At 39.7% G+C, this 20,000-nt stretch overlaps 2 pseudogenes; one reads left to right on the forward strand and one right to left on the reverse strand.

Annotated features, from left to right (window-relative positions):
- Window positions 1–1,609, forward strand: part of LOC135098086 (peroxidasin-like) — an 8,064-nt pseudogene extending 6,455 nt beyond the window's left edge.
- The window catches only part of LOC135098071 (dnaJ homolog subfamily C member 2-like), a 32,255-nt pseudogene that overhangs the window by 35 nt on the left and 12,220 nt on the right, over window positions 1–20,000 (reverse strand).

Consider the following 20,000-nt stretch of genomic DNA (forward strand, 5'->3'; position numbering starts at 1 on the left):
CGCATGGACGGAATATTTGCCAAGCGCAACCCTCCTGTCAAGCTGAGCGAACACTTCTTCAACCCAGACCTACTCTACCAGCCTGGGATGCTTGATGAGATCATCCGCGGCCTGACTACTGTGTCCATGGAGACACTGGACCAGTTCTTGACAGATGAGGTGACCAACCATCTCTTTGAAGACAAGCGGCAGCCATTCTCTGGCCTGGACCTGGCTGCCCTCAACATCCAGCGAGGCAGAGACCATGGACTGCAGCCTTACAATGAGTACAGGGCCCTCTGTAACCTGACCAGGGCGAGGTCGTTTGATGACCTGCACAGGGAGATAGCGAGGCCGGTGATCGAGCGAATGAAACGGACGTACGCACACGTGGATGACATAGATCTGTTCACTGGTGGATTGATTGAGACGCCGCTGCACGGTGGACTGGTCGGTCCCACGTTCGGCTGCACCCTCGGCATTCAGTTCAGGAACCTCCGCTGCTGTGACCGGTTCTGGTATGAGAATGCTGACCCACTTGTGCGCTTCACCGACCCTCAGCTCACTGAAATAAGAAAGGTGGGTCTTCCTTGGTGGTGGTGGTGGTGGTGGTAGTAACAGTAGCAGTAGTCTATCCATCTGTGAGTAATGAGTGGTGGTGGTGGTAGCAGTAGTAGTAATAGTATCTCTGTTGGTGTTAAGTAGTGGTGGTAGTAATAGTAATAATAGTAGCAGTAGTATCTCTGTCTGTGGGTGGTGAGCAGCAGTAGTAGTAATAGCAATAGTTCATTTCTCTTTATATACCAGGCTGGCAATCCCACACAAGCCACACACACACACACAAGCCACACACACACACACAAGCCACACACACACACACACACACACACACACACACACATTCTTATCCCAGTCAGCCATAGGATAGAAAGGAATAATAGTAATAGAAATAATAGTAGCATTAGTAAAAGTAAATCACCTTACTTATCAAATCAACTTAAAATCTAAGTAACCTTGCCAAATCTACTCAAAACTTAACTTAATTACCTAATCTGTCCTAAATCTAGTTATGTCTAACCTTACTAATCAAATTAGCTAACTTATCTTGATCTTACTTAACAAATGAAGTGTTTTAGCAGCAAACAAATGAGCTCAAGTGTGTCTCTTCTCTACAGGTGACACTGGCCAAGCTTCTGTGTGACAATTGTGACAATGTGGAAAGTGAACAGCGGTCTGTCTTTGACCTTCCAGACCCCTTCCTGTAAGTACTCGCTCCTGCACACACACACACACACACACACACACACACACACACATACAGACACAGACAAAATGCTATCCCCTCATCCCTTCCTCACCCCCAGGAACCCCCGAGTGTCATGTCGCGACCTCCCCGGGGTGAACCTTGAGCTGTGGAAAGAGGAGCACGAAGAAGAGGAAGACCTACATAGGATCAGATGGAAGGACCATGTCAATGAAGACACAAGAGACAAAGGATTAGATGAAAGAATGCCTCAAGGCAGAAACATCTGAAGAAGACTTTTGTAAAGAGCAATCCCAAATAGAAATTAGGGTGGGAAGAAGCAGCGTTGGCACTCACCACATTGGTAACATAGATGCCCAGGAGTGTTCGTCGTGCTGGCCGTTCCACTAGGATGGCCATGAGGCTGCCAATGAACCCTGGCACAAAGGAGACTGTGAAAAAGTTGAAGTGCTGCAGAATGTGTCTGTGGGAGTAAACAACAAACACATCATTAACAATTAAACAATTTGACATTTCATAGAGGTGACTCAATTTCAGCTACCGTATTTGATAGCTTATAAGACACACCTTAAAAAAGTCTCAGAAAATTAGCCAGCGTCTTATAAGGCCAAGGTTCAGCTCTGGGGCAGTGGCTAGTAGTAAGTCTATGGCAACAGTGGCCCTTAAATCAAACCACAAACATCTTCACACATGTAAACAAAGTGATGATCATTTCTAAATCTCAAAAACAACTCTTTTTTTTGTAAGGTAACAATGTATAACAGATCATACTTAATGGTAATTCACATAAAATAACACCAGTCAGAAAGAAATTAAGTGACTATGCTTACGTTGTTTGTACCAAAACAAATTCACCATTAGTTAAACATCAAATCTGGCAACACATGCAAGGTTCACTGCGTTCCTTAGGTAAGATACACCTTCATACAACAGAAATTATGCCTATCTTTTAACATTTTTATCTCGCATGTGTGTTCAACAAAACTTGAAGCTAATGAGAAACTATATTTTTTTCAGAAAACCTAACATAACAAAAGATTTTATAAGTGAAAAGAGAGTCACAAAGTAGGGTGACTCATGGTGATGGTCTGCACAATAATCATGCAATACAGTTTATGCAATAGTGTTTAAAATTTCCCAGATTCCATTTCCCCAACATAATGGGGTCACAGAAACAACGTGTACACAATGGCGTATAAGTTACAAAATTATAAAATTTCCCAAGGAAAAATATTGGAATCTAATAAGGATCTGAATACATATGAGAGGGCATCAAATGTCAGGTTAAATCCTTCACTTCATATACAGAGCTTAAACCCATTTATTTATCTTTTTTTTTTTTTCAATGCCTGCCCAAACTGAGATGCATCTTATAACCCCATATGTCTTATAAACTGTCAAATACAGTATTTTCTATTTTACAGTATTTTATCTTGTTCCAACAGGAAAATACTAATTTTACAGTATTTTATCTTGTTCCAACTGGAAAATACTAATTTTTTTTGTCATTTTATATGCTAATGATGAAGTGCTTCAATGGCTGTCCTTCATCAATATCCTATGGTCACCTCCTCTCTCCAAACTAACCAACAAGAACTCATGCACTATACTTGGTTTGTGTAGTAACAAGAATTGTGGGAGCTGATCACAACACACTATGACCACTGACTACTTAAATGTGTATTCATTCACATAAACTATACTATATCTTAATTAATTGACTATCCATGCACAAAAACATAAAAAATAAATAAACAAATAAGTAAATAAACAGAAAAAGATTACTTTGTTATGCAACTCCATGGTTTCATATAAATTTCCCAGAGTAAAAGCAAGCATGACACACTCAGTATAATAGCATGTATATTACACTTACTACTTCCAAACTGCCCCAACATGTGCATGGGAAAGGCCACATCTGGCATGCTCACCTGACAACACAGTAGGAGCCAATGTACCCAAAAGCATTGACTGTCAGGAAACAAACTGATGTTAAGTAGTTCTTCAAGAGCTTTTTTTCCATACTTCATACTTATTTTCCGAGCATTCACAAGACCGGTTAGCTGCAGGCAAACAAATGCAAGTCATTAATATTACAAAGATAAACCTCAAAATACAAAGTGTCATTCCCAATTCAAAAGAAAAAGGAAAGAAAAGGAGAAATAAAGAAAGCAAGCAAGTAAAATTATTAACTCCTGATCAAAGTCTTCCTTCCACTTTTGAAGCCAGAAAGCAAAATCATATTCCCCTTCACCTCACACTCTACTTACACCAGATCTATCATGGCATAAGGTAATTGATATGAAAAGTTCTATGCATAGCTATAATCCATTTTCACCTCTTTTTACCAATATAGTAACAGTAATCTTTAACATTTTGTCACCTAATGACACCATCACACACATTTTCAGTAACTAGATAATTCTAATGAGCCAAAATAAAATTACAGTAGATGCAATGCAATATTTTATCGCAATCACCCCTTTACTGCCAAGTGTTACCTTTTTAAATTATATTCTAAACTTCCATGAAGCTTAGGAAGCCAGTGCAGTTGCCAGAACAGTTTACTAGACACAATGAGGATAGTATCCCTCTAACATAAAAAAAAAAAAAAAGGTCACATACCAAGTACACCACACCATAGATTTTGATGCTTTCAATGAACCCAATGATACAGATTTCAAAGGAGGCTGAGGAGCACGAGTGTTTCCAGCAGTGGCCGAGCTCATAGCAGGAGTATGGCAGGATCTTGCTGAAGCTCCCCATCCTGCTGTTGTTACCACTACTGCTCCTGCTGGTACCTGTCTCTCCTCACTACCTAAAGGGCAACACCTGAAAAGGGAACATAAGCATGGGTGTGCTGTCAATCCTTCTGTCTAAGTACTAACTTGTGCAAGCAATCTATTGAGGTGTTGAAACAACTCCCACAGGAAGCATATGAAAAACAAATACACAGGCACCAGATCACAAGACAATACTATTCAGTTAACAATGAAGTATGTATGCTGTAAATTTCTTATGTACGTTAAACTGCAGATATCCAGACTGAGAATGCCTCAAGTACCTTGTGATAAATAAAGCTCAACACATCATCAAATAAGTCACCAGCATCAAGGCAGTTTTTTGTTCAAGCAAGTCAGTTCTTAGAATCCCACAAAAGCAACTGTCAAGATCTGCAGACACACTTAAACTATCAGATGCATCAATGGTGATGCAGCAAAACCAGTCTCATCACATAAAAAATATAAAAAAATCAAAGATGTATGTTGGAGTCATCATAGATATCACAGAGAGGATATCATCTCAAGTAGAGCAGTGTCACATCATCTTAATCCTTATCACAGGCAAAATAGTTGATAAGATATTTCATGAGCTCAGTGATAAACACTATACTCAGTAATCTGATAATGAAACTGTAAGATGTTCTTTAAAGAGGAAAAGAATGCTTATTAAAAAGAATCCCAAAAAATATATTGGCTCCTGACAGACGCTATGGTCCCAATACCTAAAACGAGAGAGAGAGAGAGAGAGAGAGAGAGAGAGAGAGAGAGAGAGAGAGAGAGAGAGAGAGAGAGAGAGAGAGAGAGAGAGAGAGAGAGAGAGAGAGAGAGAGAGAGAGAGAGAGAGAGAGAGAGAGAGAGAGAGAGAATGATAGGCAACAAATTCATCCAAGTAGACATGGCAAAAACTAGATTTTTCCTACTTAATAAGCTTCATGGGCAGACAAATTCATCTGCATGGTCAGTTAAAGGATAAGTAAATCTGTGCACTGACATAAATCTGCAATGTTGTTTCTGTAAGGCTGAGCTGTACATTACCAGTTTACTTTCTACCCTCATGAGAATTGGTTCACATTCTCTCACGTTCTCAGGATCTGATCGATTCAATTAATACATGGAGTCAATGTGACCCGGGTCTTATCATCCTGCACTGATCACATCAAGAATGGCATGACACGTTACAAAAGGAGGCACTGCACAAGCATTACATTTATGCCCCTACATCATAACTGCCTCTAACCAATACTAGCGAGTTGAACCTACAGCAGCTCAAAGGTCACGGTACGTGACTCTTCACTCAATGAAACATTGTAGTCACTCTTGCTAAAGCAGAGATTGGCTGACCAGAAATGTCAGGTCACTACAAGCTGGTTTCAAAGCAGAAAGATGAAAATCTCATAATAATGAGAAGGATGCTGTAATACTTCTATAAGGTGATTCCAAAAGCTTGATCACTGATGAGAAGTGTATTGCCATACATCACAACCTGTGGCTCACCCAGGCCCTATGATGAGTGTACTGGATAAAACAGCTCAAGACAGCCACAACTTCCATTGCCACATGCTCATTCCCATACATGTGCAATTTTTAACCTACTATACAGTACTGCAATTAATTTCTATACCTATTGTGTTGTTGCAATGTTTAAGATTTTTACAGTATGAAGGCATCATTCTCAGTCTGTGAAGTGGCAACTGTCAACAGCAGCAAGCCATCCTCTCTAAAAGTTTAAGCATTTCTATACTAAAGACAACACAAGCCAAGAACTGCTTCACCCTATTTACACAGCTATACAGACAAGAAAGTCAAGGCTCTCACGTGGCACTTGACTTTGTTTACAAAATAATGCTTTCACTGTTGCAGGAGACACCCGACTGCTGTTGACAGATGCCACCTTGCCATCTCAGACTATCAGCTGACGCCACAAAATCAGTCACATCACCGCACTGAAGGAGATAAACAAACCAGCACCTGAGAGCTTGTCATCACTCAGTACTAAGTCTGTTTTGTCTGCCGCAGGGCTCGTCTTGACGTGTACAAGTATAAATAGAGGATGACTGGCAAATGACAAACCATAACTGTCCACGGGGGCGAGTTGTGTGTGGAAATGAGGTAACGTGTGTTGTGTTGCTTAATATAAAGTGTACGTATCCCACAGTACTCTCCACAACCACCAGCCCCATTCCGATAGTAATGACCTCAATCCTACCAACCACCACCCATTTCTCAATATGCATAACCCACACCAGTCCATTACTACTACATCACTAGAAAATTTACCGTCTGTTTGTGTGTGCAGTGTTGCGTTATAGTGTCAATACCCCACACCACCCCCACTATAACCCACCATCACACCACGATCTCAATCCTACACACTACCACCGACTTAGTAAATAAACAACAATCGCCCATTACAATTACACCACTACAAGAATTACCGTGTGTGTGCAGTGGGCTTGGGGCCAAATGAGGTTTATCTGGGTGGCGGGGTACCTCAGCGCAATCATGAAGGCTGGCGGGGTAGATATCAGGTCGCTATCTGTAGTTTTAGTTCCCCTACACGTCCGTCTGTCTGATTGGCCGCTACTGCCCGCCAACCTTCCGCACTACGAGCCTAACAGTGTTAAGTTCGTATAATTTTACTGTTATTATTATTATTATTATTATTATTATTATTATTATTATTATTATTATTATTTCTCATGTCTCTGTGTCATACGAAATAGTATTTGTACTACTACTACTATTACCACTACTACTACTACTAGTAGTAGTAGTAGTAGTAGTAGTAGTAGTAGTAGTAGTAGTAGTAGTAGTAGTAGCAGAAATACTGCATTTTGGTTTATCAAAGCGACAGATGCGTGGTTATGTAATGCAGTTCACTATTACCATCTGCTTCCTTTTATCAATAATGACCATATGATATCTGTCACAAATCAAAGGTCGCAGATAACGTGGTGCTTTATACTTCAAAGAAGACCCTGATATGCGATCACGTGAAAAAGGAACACCCCAACAGCAGGTTTGATCTACAAAATAAATAAATAAATAAATAAATAAAAGTCAATCCACAAATTTATGATGTTACGAAAGGCTTAAAACTGAAGATATGATGGAAGGTAGAGTGCACAGCGAGATGCAAACAATGAACAAAAATTATAGCGCACACACACACACACACACACACACACACACATGACCATATATATATATATATATATATATATATATATATATATATATATATATATATATATATATATATATATATATATATATATATATATATATATTATATGTATATATATATATATATATATATATATATATATATATATATATATATATATATATATATATATATATATATATATATATATATACCAGTGGAAGACATTAAATTTTGTGTAGGTGGTGGGTGAGCATGGTGGCTGCAGATGATAATAATGATTATCTATATTTTGGTGTTTCACAAAGCTATTACTGGCTGTGTTGGCCTAGGTTAGGGTTGACTATGCTGGTCCGGGCAAAGCTACGAGGTCACACATTCTGAGGCGCACATCCATGATTCAACAGCTTGCATTATTACTTATATCACAGACTGAGTCACTTATTTGAGGTACTGAATCGCACATCATGAACTTATTCCATGCATCAGCCACTGAGAGCTATATTCTGAAACACCTCTGAGCTGCACCTCCATTACTTACAAAGTAATATTCCTCAAGTGTCAGGCTTGAATCATGTGTATCAAGGACCTGTGAATGTGTATAAGCATGTTAAGTCACAACTATTGTCTCAATGATGTTTGTGTATTTTCTATGGTAACTCTTCATTAGGATCTACACTAATCACAGCATTTACCTGCAGCTCTTCATGTGGCATCTTTACTCTTACCCACCTTGTAAATTTAGTGTTACTTTAAAATCAAACTTAAGACTGTAGTTTTCCTTTAGAAAATTAAGAAGGTACACATTTGTATGCAATCACATGGTCATCATTGCATATTACTTCTTATTATAGTCACAATCACCGCACACTTTTTCACACGTCTTGTAATTTTTTATACAACTGCCACAGATCCATTCATTCTTCAGGAAGTGGCTTCCTTGTGGCTACTGCCATATTAATGGAGATTGCCCTTCTGTGCTCCAGAGCTACACTATGATGATAAGGAAAAGCACATGCTGTTTTGCATCTGCTTTCTGCAATGTATAGAATTCTGCACTTATCAACATTAATTTTCAATATTAGCAGTTTTCCCATAGCACTTAAAAATACTTTTCCAAGTGTTAATTTTGCTTTTTGCATGACAACTTATTGGAAGCAGTGGAAGTGAAGTGTGATGGAAGAGATGGAAGAGTTGGGGGATGAGGTTATAAAGGAGAGAAAGGGAGAAGTGGAGGGGAAAGAAACAGATCCCTAGCTACACTTTTGTGTCCCCATCAATATATGTAGCTGTCCCTCCAATTCAGGTAGTCCAAAAGTGGCACTGCTGAGACATAATGCTTAAAAATAGAACAAGAGATAGATTTTCAGATAGCAATATTGCTTCACACAACAGCTACAAGAATTTGCTACATCTGAACTCACAAAGGAAAGAAGACAGCAGGGTTTGGCTCCTCACTTCTTTCCCATTGCAGCAGCCTGAGCCGCCTTCTTTGCCTTCACCATCTCAACAAGCTCCTGAAATGCCATCATATGAGAATAAGACTTAAAAGTTACAATAACATCAGTGTCTACTGTGCACTATATAAAACCTTCACTACATACATACACACACACACACATATATAAAACCTTCACTACACACACACACACACACACACACACACACACACACACACACACACACACACACAGCACTTACATCTCCATGCATTTATGGAGGGACCACAAAGATAAAAGCAGATCAAAAGATAAATGCATCAGAGAGAGAGAGAGAGAGAGAGAGAGAGAGAGAGAGAGAGAGAGAGAGAGAGAGAGAGAGAGAGAGAGAGAGAGAGAGAGAGAGAGAGAGAGAGAGAGAGAGAGAGAGAGAGAGAGAGAGAGAGAGAGAGAGAGAGAGAGAGAGAGAGAGAGAGAGAGAGTGTCACTCCATAAACAAGATAAACCTGATTTGTTTTCTCCACAATCTCACATACAGGGAATAGCAAGCAACACATCACCAGACACACAAACACACACACACACACACATATACAGACCTTATAGCGCCTCATGCAGTCTTTCTTGGTTCGGTTGGGGACACACTTGGCAATGCGGTCCCAGCGGTCAGGAGTAGAGACTGGATAGGTCTTGAGGGCTTGCTCCAGCAACCTCTGTTCCTCAGCTCCCCAAGCAGCAGTGTTCATCCCCAGCATCTCCTGTGGTGCTGCACAAAGGAAAGATCTAACATCAGCCTAAAAACATGTTTTTTCTTAAAATATCTTGGAATTGATTCACAGCTCAGCTGGTGATATTGCATAGAGCTAAAAGACAATTCACAGCAGTTACACAGAGAAGGGAGAAAGCTCTTGAGTTCATACAGAGAAGACTCATGGTAATAATTAATTAGTATAAAAAGAGAAATGAGAAATTACCCAAGCATCAACATGATATGAAACTACACAAAGATGCAAAAGAATGATCTGAATGTCAGCATAACAGCAAGAACTCACTGTCATATCTCTGGGAGGCTGTGGCGTCGCTGATCACCTGCCGAGCCTGTGCCTTCTCCATGCTGTGGTAGGCATTCTTGTTGGCTGCCTCCCTCATGTGCTTGTCTGAGTGTTGCAGCTCCTTGGCCTTATTGAGCACCTCCTTGGCCAGCCTGGTGATGCTGGTGGCTGTGTTGGTTGATATACTCTGCCACAACCTCCCACCTGCAGCATGGAGGGTTCAAAGAGTTCCTCTAAGTACAGCAATGCATAAAAACATAACCTAACATTAAGGGAGCTGCAAGAAGCCATCCTTGTATGAAACATATCTACCTATATCCACCTATCATTCCCATCCATAAATTTGTCTAATCCTTTAATGCTCCCCAATGACTCAGCACTAACAACCTGATTACTGAGTCCATTCCATTCATCTACTACTCCATCTGAGGACCAATTTCTTCCTCTCTAACTATTTTCAAGCTTGAACCCATTGTGTCTTGTTCTATCCTAATTATGATCCTGAGAATTTTATAAATGTCACCTTTGTTATATTCCCCATACCACGTGAAGACCTAAATGGTGTGTATGTAGAGAACAGTAGTAGGGATCAGATAACAACCTTGATATTAGTCATTTTAAAACACACATGGAAAAACAAGAATAAGGCAATAAATCAATCAAATAAAATATTAAAGCTTAAAAAACCCATCTATTTATATACTAGGCCAGCAATCTCACATCAGCTGGCCCAGACAAGGCACCACACACACACACACACACAGACACACACACACACACACACATACACACACACACACACACACATGCACACCACTTAGTGTCAGCATGCTCGGCTCACAACCGAGAAGGCATGGGTTCAAGTCCTGGGAGAATCTCTTCATGTGTAGCCCCTGTTCACCTAGCAGCAAGTAAGTACAGGATGTAACCTGAAGGGTTATGGCCTCACTGTCCCAGTGTGCAGTGTGTGAATGGTCTCAGTCCTACCCAAAGATCAATCACTACAAGCTCTGACCTCTTTCCATATGGGGAACAGCTGGTTTGGTGACCAGCAGACGAATGTAGGTGAATGACACGTCATTCACACTCTTAGCCCTGTCAGCCCCAGTGGAAAGGGACAGCCTTGTGGACCACCAATAATAATAAGATATCAAAAAATATATAAAAAGAAGCAATTTACACACACACACACACACACGAACCAGCTCACCTCTTTGTTGTGCCGGCAGGGAAGAGGTTGACGGCTTTGATGAGCAGCTGGAGGTCATCTTGATTCCAGACTTTGAGTGATGAACCTTCCCCTCCTCCTCCACCCCCTCCCCTTGCTGCCGCTGCTGCACCTCCTCCCTCTCCTTTTTGATCCTGTTGCGCACCTCACTCACCTACAACAGAGAGAGAAGGCAAAGAAGTGTTACAGGGGGTCCTCAAGTTATGACAGAGTTCTGTTCCTATGCCATGTTATAAACTGATTTTCTGCATAGGTCAGAACCAGCATAAGTAAGCTACCTGCAGTATGTCAATCACTAATACTAATACTGTTGTACTGTAAAGTCATAGTCTAGGACATAAACACATAACTATTGTGCCTGTAAAAGAAACATATGAAGGACAAAAGTCAAGACTGTCATACACCAAGGACTCCTTGTACTAATCATAACTATCAGTGGAGAAATAGTCTGAAAGGTTTGACTATCCTAGGGAAAACAGGTCATACAGAATATCCAGATCATTTGGGGTGGATTGTTCTAATTTAGATTAGCTTGCTTTATGCTACTTTAGATTTAGCTAATCAGATAAGGTAATGTAACATGACTTAAATAGACCTAACATAGTTCATTTCAAAAGTGATGCAGATACCCATATGTCTGTTGGAGCAGCTTTTGGGTTCAAGGCTTAGGAAATTTTTTGATTTAAGAATGACAAAAATTATGCTTTTTCTTTTTTATATAAGCAACAATTACTGCTACTACTACTACTACTACTACTGTTGGCCCTCCACACTCACCTCCTGTGTCAAAAAATTACTACTGCTATTACTACTACTGTTGATCTCTCTCACTCACCTTTGTCAATTAACTACTACTACTACTGTTGATCCTCCCTCACTTCCATCATGAGTACCTCCCACCCTTGCATCTTGTCCTGGGCCACTTGTGCTAGTTCCTTGTTGAGTTCCTCCAGGCGGGTCAGCTCCAGTGCCTCACACAGCAGCTCCACATCTGTCATGGTCTGCACTCGCTCCCCCTCCTCTGATGCAAAGTAACTGTTGTCCTTACAGAGAGTCCGCAGCATCTGGGAATAGAGGATACTATACTAATGATTTTCAGCCTCTCTCTTATTGCTGCAATGTTGCATATCTTGCTATCTTTTTACTGCTATTTTTTTTCTAGTAAACTCTGGAACTCCCTGCCTGCTCCAGAAGATCCTCCTTCCTATAACTTGAACTCTTTAAAATGGCTGGTTCCAACTTTTCAAAACACTTATCCAACAATTCTGGATAATCCTTATGATCTTTCTTTTGGGACTAGCATCTCAGTGGACTTTCTTTCCCCCCTTTTTATTGCCCTTGACCAAAGATCTTGCATAAAAAATGTTACTGAAATATGTGAGGAAAGGGTGAAGAGAGAGTATGTGAAGTTCAGAGCAAAGAGGAAGGGAATACAAGGGCAGGACTAAATAGAGAAATCTGTTGCAGTTATGTCCTCATGGAGTATTTATCAAGAGGTGTCAAATAAAGATAGACAGATACAGAGATGTTCTTTATCACTGTCACCATCACATCTATGCAATGACAAAGAATGTGTGCTTTATTCTATTTCACGTTGCTTTTTAAAATTATTTACGTGAACAAAATACAGGCAATCATAATTTGTATATATATTTTTTTAGTTTCCAAATTAATTTACACATTTGAACACTAAATTTAATGCTCTTTCCATCTTTCTAATACAAATGCAGTCCTCTCAGCCCCTTATGAACAGGAACTGTATCAAAATCATTTAAAAAATGACATCAAAGAAAAAGGAAAAAAATATAAATCTGAAAGTATATAATGAATGAGAATATTTTAATGTGAAATGTTACAGAAGATGAAAGTGGGTAGAGTTTCATTTTTTAGTTTTTCTTTTTTTTTAGCAAATTTTGTAGCCTTAAAATGAATGATAAAAAAAAAAAAAAAAAAAAAAAAAAAAAGACTTGCCAGGTAGAATGATGGCTCCAGGCATGAGTCATGAGAACTATAGGGGCAGGTGACAGGAAGGGAGGACTGCGACAAGATGAAAGTGAAAGGGGAGAGGAAAAGAACAGGAGGAGGAAAGGATATAATGTAGTGGGCTTGCTTGCCATAGCCAGGGATCATTATTATTATTATTATTATTATTATTATTATTATTATTATTATTATTATTATTATCATCATCATCATTATTATTATTATTTTTTTTTTTATATATATATTGGAGGATCACTGGCCAAGGACAACAAAGACTGAAAAAAAAAAAAAAAGAAGAAAGAGGCCCACTGAGGTGCTGGCTCCTGAACACAGTCAAGTGTTAGTCAAACAAACAGGGTAAGTGCCTTGAAACCTCGCTCTTGAAAGAGTTTTAGTCATAGGAAGGTGGAAATACAGAAGCAGACAGGGAGTTCCAGAGTTTACCAGAGATAGGGATGAATGATTGAGAATAATGGTTAACTCTTGCATTAAAGAGGTAGACAGAATAGAGATGAAAGAAAGAAGAAAGACTTGTGCAGTGAGGCATGCAGTTAGCAAGATCAGAAGAGCAGTTGGCATGAAAATAGCAGTAGGAGGTAGCAAGAGACTCAACACTGCAGTGATGAAAAAGAGGCTGAAGACAGTCAGTTAGAACACACTAGAAAGAAAGTGCACCACGAAAATTCAATATATTTGTCAGGAGAATTTTTGATTATGTTAGCGATCACAGAGACAAGTGTGTGGTAAGTTCTTACATGTCAAGCAGATTCTACCCTCCTCCTCACCTTCCTCTCTTTTTTGAATGCTTTCTTCAGCACCTCTCTTTCCTTCTTTTCTACCTCCTGTTTTGCTCTTTACTCTGCCTCCTCTGCTTCTCTTTTCTTTCTCTCTGCTTCCTCAGCTTCCTGCCTTACCTGAAAACACCAAATTTACACATTAGCAAGACATATCATTCAAAAAAAAGACAACATAGCATGGTATTTCAAAATATATGGCATTTCCGAGCATAAGACATGAAAAATACAAATCAATGAGAAAAATGTGAAGCCTTGGTCTGTTGTAGAAATCAATGCATATATGTGTCCGAGAGTAGTTAGAGATTGGCCTGGTGCTAATACTGGAGATCACAATGTGCACTCACCCTCTCCTCCTCTTCTTGTTTTTGCCTGATTGCCTCTGCTTTAGCCTTTTTCTCAGCCAGTCTTCTTTCCTTGTCTTCTTCTTTAAATCTTAAAAAATATATATATATATATATATATATATATATATATATATATATATATATATATATATATATATATATATATATATATATATATATATAATTCTTCATCTCTTTCCCTCTTTTTCTATAAACTTACCCATTCTTTAGCTACAGAAGTAGACAGCAAAAGCAGCAATTAATTTTTCCCTCATAAGGAGTCAGAAGTAAAACAAGAACAGCTTCTTTGCAATCTAAATCATCATAAACCTTTCCATCAAAATGAAATTTGAAGTATTATGTAACAACAGAAAAAAGTACTCCTTGTGATAAATATCTCTTGGGATAATGCACAAAATTTCAACTTTTATTGGGATACAACGAAAATACACGAAATCAGTAATAAGTAACGAAACATACTTGGCTATCCTTGGGTCACAGGCATATGCATTGTCAACTAGCCTGCGCAATCGACCCATCTCCTCCTTCCGACGCCTCGCTCGCTCTACCTTGTTCTGCTTCTCTATCCATCGACGCTCCTCCCGGCTGGCAAGATTGACTGATTTAAAGAAGGGAAGGCGACCACAACATTGCAGTCACATTGCACTGTTACAAAATATTCAAAGAAACTAAAATGACCAGTTAAAGCAATCAGAACAATGTCGGTGCCAGTTTTCCTTGCCATAAGTCTGGGTATTCTGTCTAGCCATATTAAATTTTCTTGTTATTTTTTCCAATGTCAAGTCTAGGCTTAAGTTTGGGCATTATTTCCTTATTCAATTAAAATTTTATTCAATGTTAATGTTTCAAGATACAAATTTCACCATTTTTGCTGCCTTTGGGAAGATAAAGCAAGGCTGGAGTGGAATACACATAACTCTAAAAAGACCAGACATACAAATAGTGAAGACTCACTCCTGTCCCTTCTCCTTTTCCTCCTCATCCAGATATGAAAACTCTCGCCAGGAATCAAAGTCGTACCAGAATCCATAGAAGCGATCAACCTGCACAGTGATGAAAATTAAGTCGGTTAACAATACAAAATAAACACTATTCATAAAGAAATCTTGAAATGATGTTTTATGTGTAAGTTACTGGACCCTCTATGCTGAGGAAAATTATAGTGTATGATATTTTAAACAAACTTTCAAAATTACTGGTCTATCTTTCCATCAACATAGCATATGATGATGGTAACTATAAAAAGTAAACTGTCACCAAATATCTACTTGCATTTCTGCTACTAGTAATCTCACTTCTAAAACAGTACAAGGGAGATTGATGTGACTGTACAGGCCAATCACTCTCTCCAGTTACTTAATCTGCTAATCTGGACTGACCTTTTGTTTGGTGTCATCAGGTTTGCCCAAGCCAGGAACGTGCTTGTGGGTGGACCAACGAGCATTGCACTCAAACACCCCTGTGAAAATCTGCAATGCAACACTGTGCCTTACAAAGATGTGGTGGAGACTGAAGAAGATGGAGAGAGAGAGAGAGAGAGAGAGAGAGAGAGAGAGAGAGAGAGAGAGAGAGAGAGAGAGAGAGAGAGAGAGAGAGAGAGAGAGAGAGAGAGAGAGAGAGAGAGAGAGAGAGTTATATAATCTAATATATAGACCTGACATTACAATATGAGATGGAGTTAATCCCTTCAGTGATATGTAATCATCCACACCACTACAAGTAATGTATACAATCTTTATAACCACCTGCAAGAAAAAAGCGGTGAAAAGGAATAGATTTTTTGCAATTTCTAGCCAGTATAATGTTTGGAGATGGCTGTAGAATGTGAAGAATTGTCCCAGAGTGGTTAGTGGTAAAGAAAAGATGTACCAAATAGCAATGAATACTGAACTTTCAATTCTTTGTTGAGTCATTTTTCTTCCTAATAGGAGTTAGCGCTTGCCTTGTGTGCACATATATTTGACATTACAGTATGACATGGAGTTAAAAGACCTTTGAATTCTTTGTGGAATAAATTTTCTTCTTAGTGGGGATCAGCGCTTACCTGGAAGAAGTTTGCCTTATTGTGTGCACTGACAGCCGGCACCTCGTCATCAAACTCTGGGTCCACCGAGTCCCAGGAGCGTCGCTTGATGGGGTCCCCGAGAATCTCATAGGCTTTGGTGATGCAGGTGAAGTAGTCATCGTCATCCCTCACCTCCTCCCCAGCTGCTCGCCGCTTGTCTGGGTGGTGCCACAGAACCATCATGCGGTCTGTGAGGAGTAACACAATGGACGGAAGTGCACACTAATGCTGCACTCTCATTCCTTTACCCAAGTGTTGGGTCATCCTGTTTTAAGCACGTACCAAAGGGAATGCTAATTATTATATTAGACTTACAGATATCTTAGCATAAAACCAATGATCAGAAAATATAATGTCTATCTATCTATCTATATATCAGGTTGCCAATCCCACATGGGGTGGCCCAGACAAACCACCACACACTCTTACAAATATCATTCACACTCATAGCCATAGGGGCGCCAACTATTCTTCAGACACATTCTCTCTGCTCTTCTGTATGCACCACCTAGCTACAATTCAAGAGCTTGTTAAAGCTAACAGTTATGGACATGGTTTCATAATTAATAGTAATTACTACAAACAACATGATGGCATTCCCTTTGGGTTCTACTTTAGCAAATGTATCCCAAATGACTGGTGTGAGCAAAACTTCAATAATTAGCCATGCAATGTCAATAGCAGGCAACAAACTGCCTGTGCCAGATGATTGACAAAAGTCAACTGACAATGCTCCTCGCTGTGGGCCACAGGAAGACACAGCTCGCCCACGCCCACTCACTGTCAGTGTGGCCACACTTATTTGGTACAATGCTCCCACTTTTCTCACCATTTATCACACTCACCTGCTTGCTCACAACCATTGCCAGTGTGGCCATAGTCATAGTCTCAAACCACCATACTACACCCCAGGAGCTTTGGTATAGCAAAGCCAACCACATACATCCATAGCAAGGCACAAATAAAATGTAGTTATTGAAAATATACAAATAAAATAAAAATACCAAGACTAAAAGGGCTGACACTGCAACTGAAAACTGGCACTATAAAAATACCTTCAAACAGCAGGTGCACTAAAACTTGGTACTCAGTACACTATACACTCTAGCTCCAGATGCCACCAGGACTTACACGCTCTTTTGATGTCATCATCAGAGGCCTTGTACCTGTGCTTTCGGAGTCCCAGTACTGCATAATGATCCTGGTCCTGAAAGGCAATGTTGTAGAAATGTATCAATATATAAAAGAAAGATACTAATCAAATAAATGACAGAGGTAAGTGATGCTCTCATAGTGAACAATCAAGACAGAACTATATATGCTAGATAAGTTTAGGTTTTGAAAAGAGCTTAGTAAGAACTGGTTCACAGAGTAGTGGACAAATAGAACAGGCTTAGCATTCATGTGGTCAGCACCTACACCATAAGTGATATCATGAGGTTAGATGACTAGGCATATGCATATAGAGGCCAGATGGCAATAGGAAGGCTGACTGCATGGGGAAGAGGAGGATAACAGATTTTCATGGTTAGTACAGGAGTTATCCAGTGTAGGCCAGCCAATCTTTTGCAGTCTTCTCCATTCTTATGTTGCTATGACTGGACCATGCTGGCTGAGTTCTCACCTTCCAGTCTGCTGGGTTGAGAGAGCGAAGATAGTGTATGTCATCCTCCACCTCCACCTCCTGAGCCTCCTCCTCCTCACTCTCCTCTTCACTTTCCCCAACTGAGGAGGTGAGGTGGCCCCGCAGACGCCGTGCCTCATATATGTGGAACCATCGTCCCACTGGTTCTACCTCCACCTGGATGAGTGCTGTGGAAGGGAGAGGTAGAGAGAAAATAAAACAGATATTACCAAGAATACCATTCAGGATGCTGAGGAAATAAAGGACATATTGTACAGAAAGAGACAGAAAAGAAAAATACCATAAGAGAAGAACAACTAGAAGGTCATCTCTAAAAAGTACACACACACACACACACACACACACACACACACACACACACACACACACACACACACACACAAAGAGACAGACCATGAAAGATAAAGAGATGTTGTTGCAGAGACTATACACCAAAACATCATCTGAGAAATTCTCATCTACATACAAAAGCCCCCTGGTTAAGTTAAGTTAGTGTTCTTAATGGGGGCATCCACTGGAGAAAGATGCACTGGTTAAGCTGGATTAGTGTCTTTAAAGGGGGGACAGGACTCGCCTTTCAGTTAGGTTGGGTAAAGTTAGGTTAAGCTAGAAAGTTCCCAGTTTTCAATATATGGCACCTCATCCTTAGACTTTCCAACGAATGTCAAAATTTGGCATAATTTAGCTTCTTCCACCCTAAAACTCCATTTTCCCACCATGTCTCCAAGCTTGTTAGGGACAGAAAAAAGATAGGATTTGTGGTGTTAAACTGCAATTTACTGGTAAGAATAGCATAATGGGAGATCTGGGTGATGGAGCCTCCCAATTAGCAAGGTTAGTAATCTCACAGTTAGAATAGTGTAGTGGGGAATATGGGGGGATGGGATATTCTCTGTTTGTTGACTATTTTTAAGGATTTCTGCGCAAAACAGTGTTTTTACTCTTTAAACTTTTCAGGCTTCCCAACTTTGGTTTATTTTGGCCTGCACTCCCCTACCTTAAAAATGTAAAAAGAAAACAGGAAAAGGAGTGGAGAAAATTAACGGTGAAAAAAATTGTATTTTCGGACAAAATGAAAAACTTAAAATTCTATAGATATAAAATGTAGATATATTAACAAAGTTTCTATGATATCTCTTTCAAAGCAATTAACTAAAAATAAAGCCTGAGGGAAAGAAAAGGATAATATGGAGATAACCTTAGCCTCTTCTAGGGTTAATACGTACATGTCAGATAGAATTAAGGTTGTAGAATATCATGCAATATATATCAACTTCTGGAAACTTGTTAAAAAAAAAAAAAAAAAAAAAAAAACAAGTTTTAATGAACTGATGCATTCCCATGCTACACCCTCCCCTTCCAAGTGCTTGAGGGTCACTGTTGGCTGGCTGCTGGAGCTGTGCAGGGCAGGGTGAGGTTAGCCATTAAGGGAATCAGAATACTTATAGTTATTTGAAGTTATTACTTAATTATGAAAAAAAAAAAAAAAAAAAAAAAAGGCAAGGATTAGGGTTAGGGATAGGTTAGTTTAGGTTACGTCAGGGTTAGGCTAGGTTAGCAAGACCTTCAAATAACTAAGTATTCTGATTCCTGTAATGGCTAACCCTGCCCTGCCCCACACACCTCTCGCAGCCAGCCAGCAATGACTCTCGACAACTCAGACGAGGAGTGTGTAGCATGGGGATGCATCAGTTCATTAACCTTTTACCTTTTTTTTGCTTAAACAAGTTTCTGTAAGTTGATATATATTGCAAGATATGCTACAACCTTAATTCTACCTGACATGTAAGTATTAACTTCAGAAAAGGCTAAGGTTACTTCAGAAGAGGTTTAGGTCCATATTCCCCCAACAAACACTTACTATGATTTCAAAGCCACAGAATGTACTATGTGCCCAGGAGGTACCACCCCTGTCGCCCCCCTTAATCTGTTCGGTAAAACTGCAGGGTTGGACCTCCTCTCTATTCATTAAAAACACACTGCAACGTGATAGAGTACTTACTATAGAACATGTCTGTGATGTTTTCAATGTGGGGAAGGCTTTTGTAAGGCCATAGTAATTAAATTAATAGCGCGCTGCCTCCAGAAACTAAGTCCAAAAATCATCCCAAGGATATAAGTTAGGTTAGGTTAGTAACCTTAGGGGGTCCAGGGAGGCACAGCCCCCCTGGACCCCCTTTCTCACACATTGATGAATATAATTGAATACAAGAAGGGGAAATAATGAAAGTCTC

The sequence above is a fragment of the Scylla paramamosain genome, unplaced genomic scaffold (genome assembly GCF_035594125.1).
Source record: "Scylla paramamosain isolate STU-SP2022 unplaced genomic scaffold, ASM3559412v1 Contig44, whole genome shotgun sequence".
NCBI classification, from domain to species: domain Eukaryota; kingdom Metazoa; phylum Arthropoda; class Malacostraca; order Decapoda; family Portunidae; genus Scylla; species Scylla paramamosain.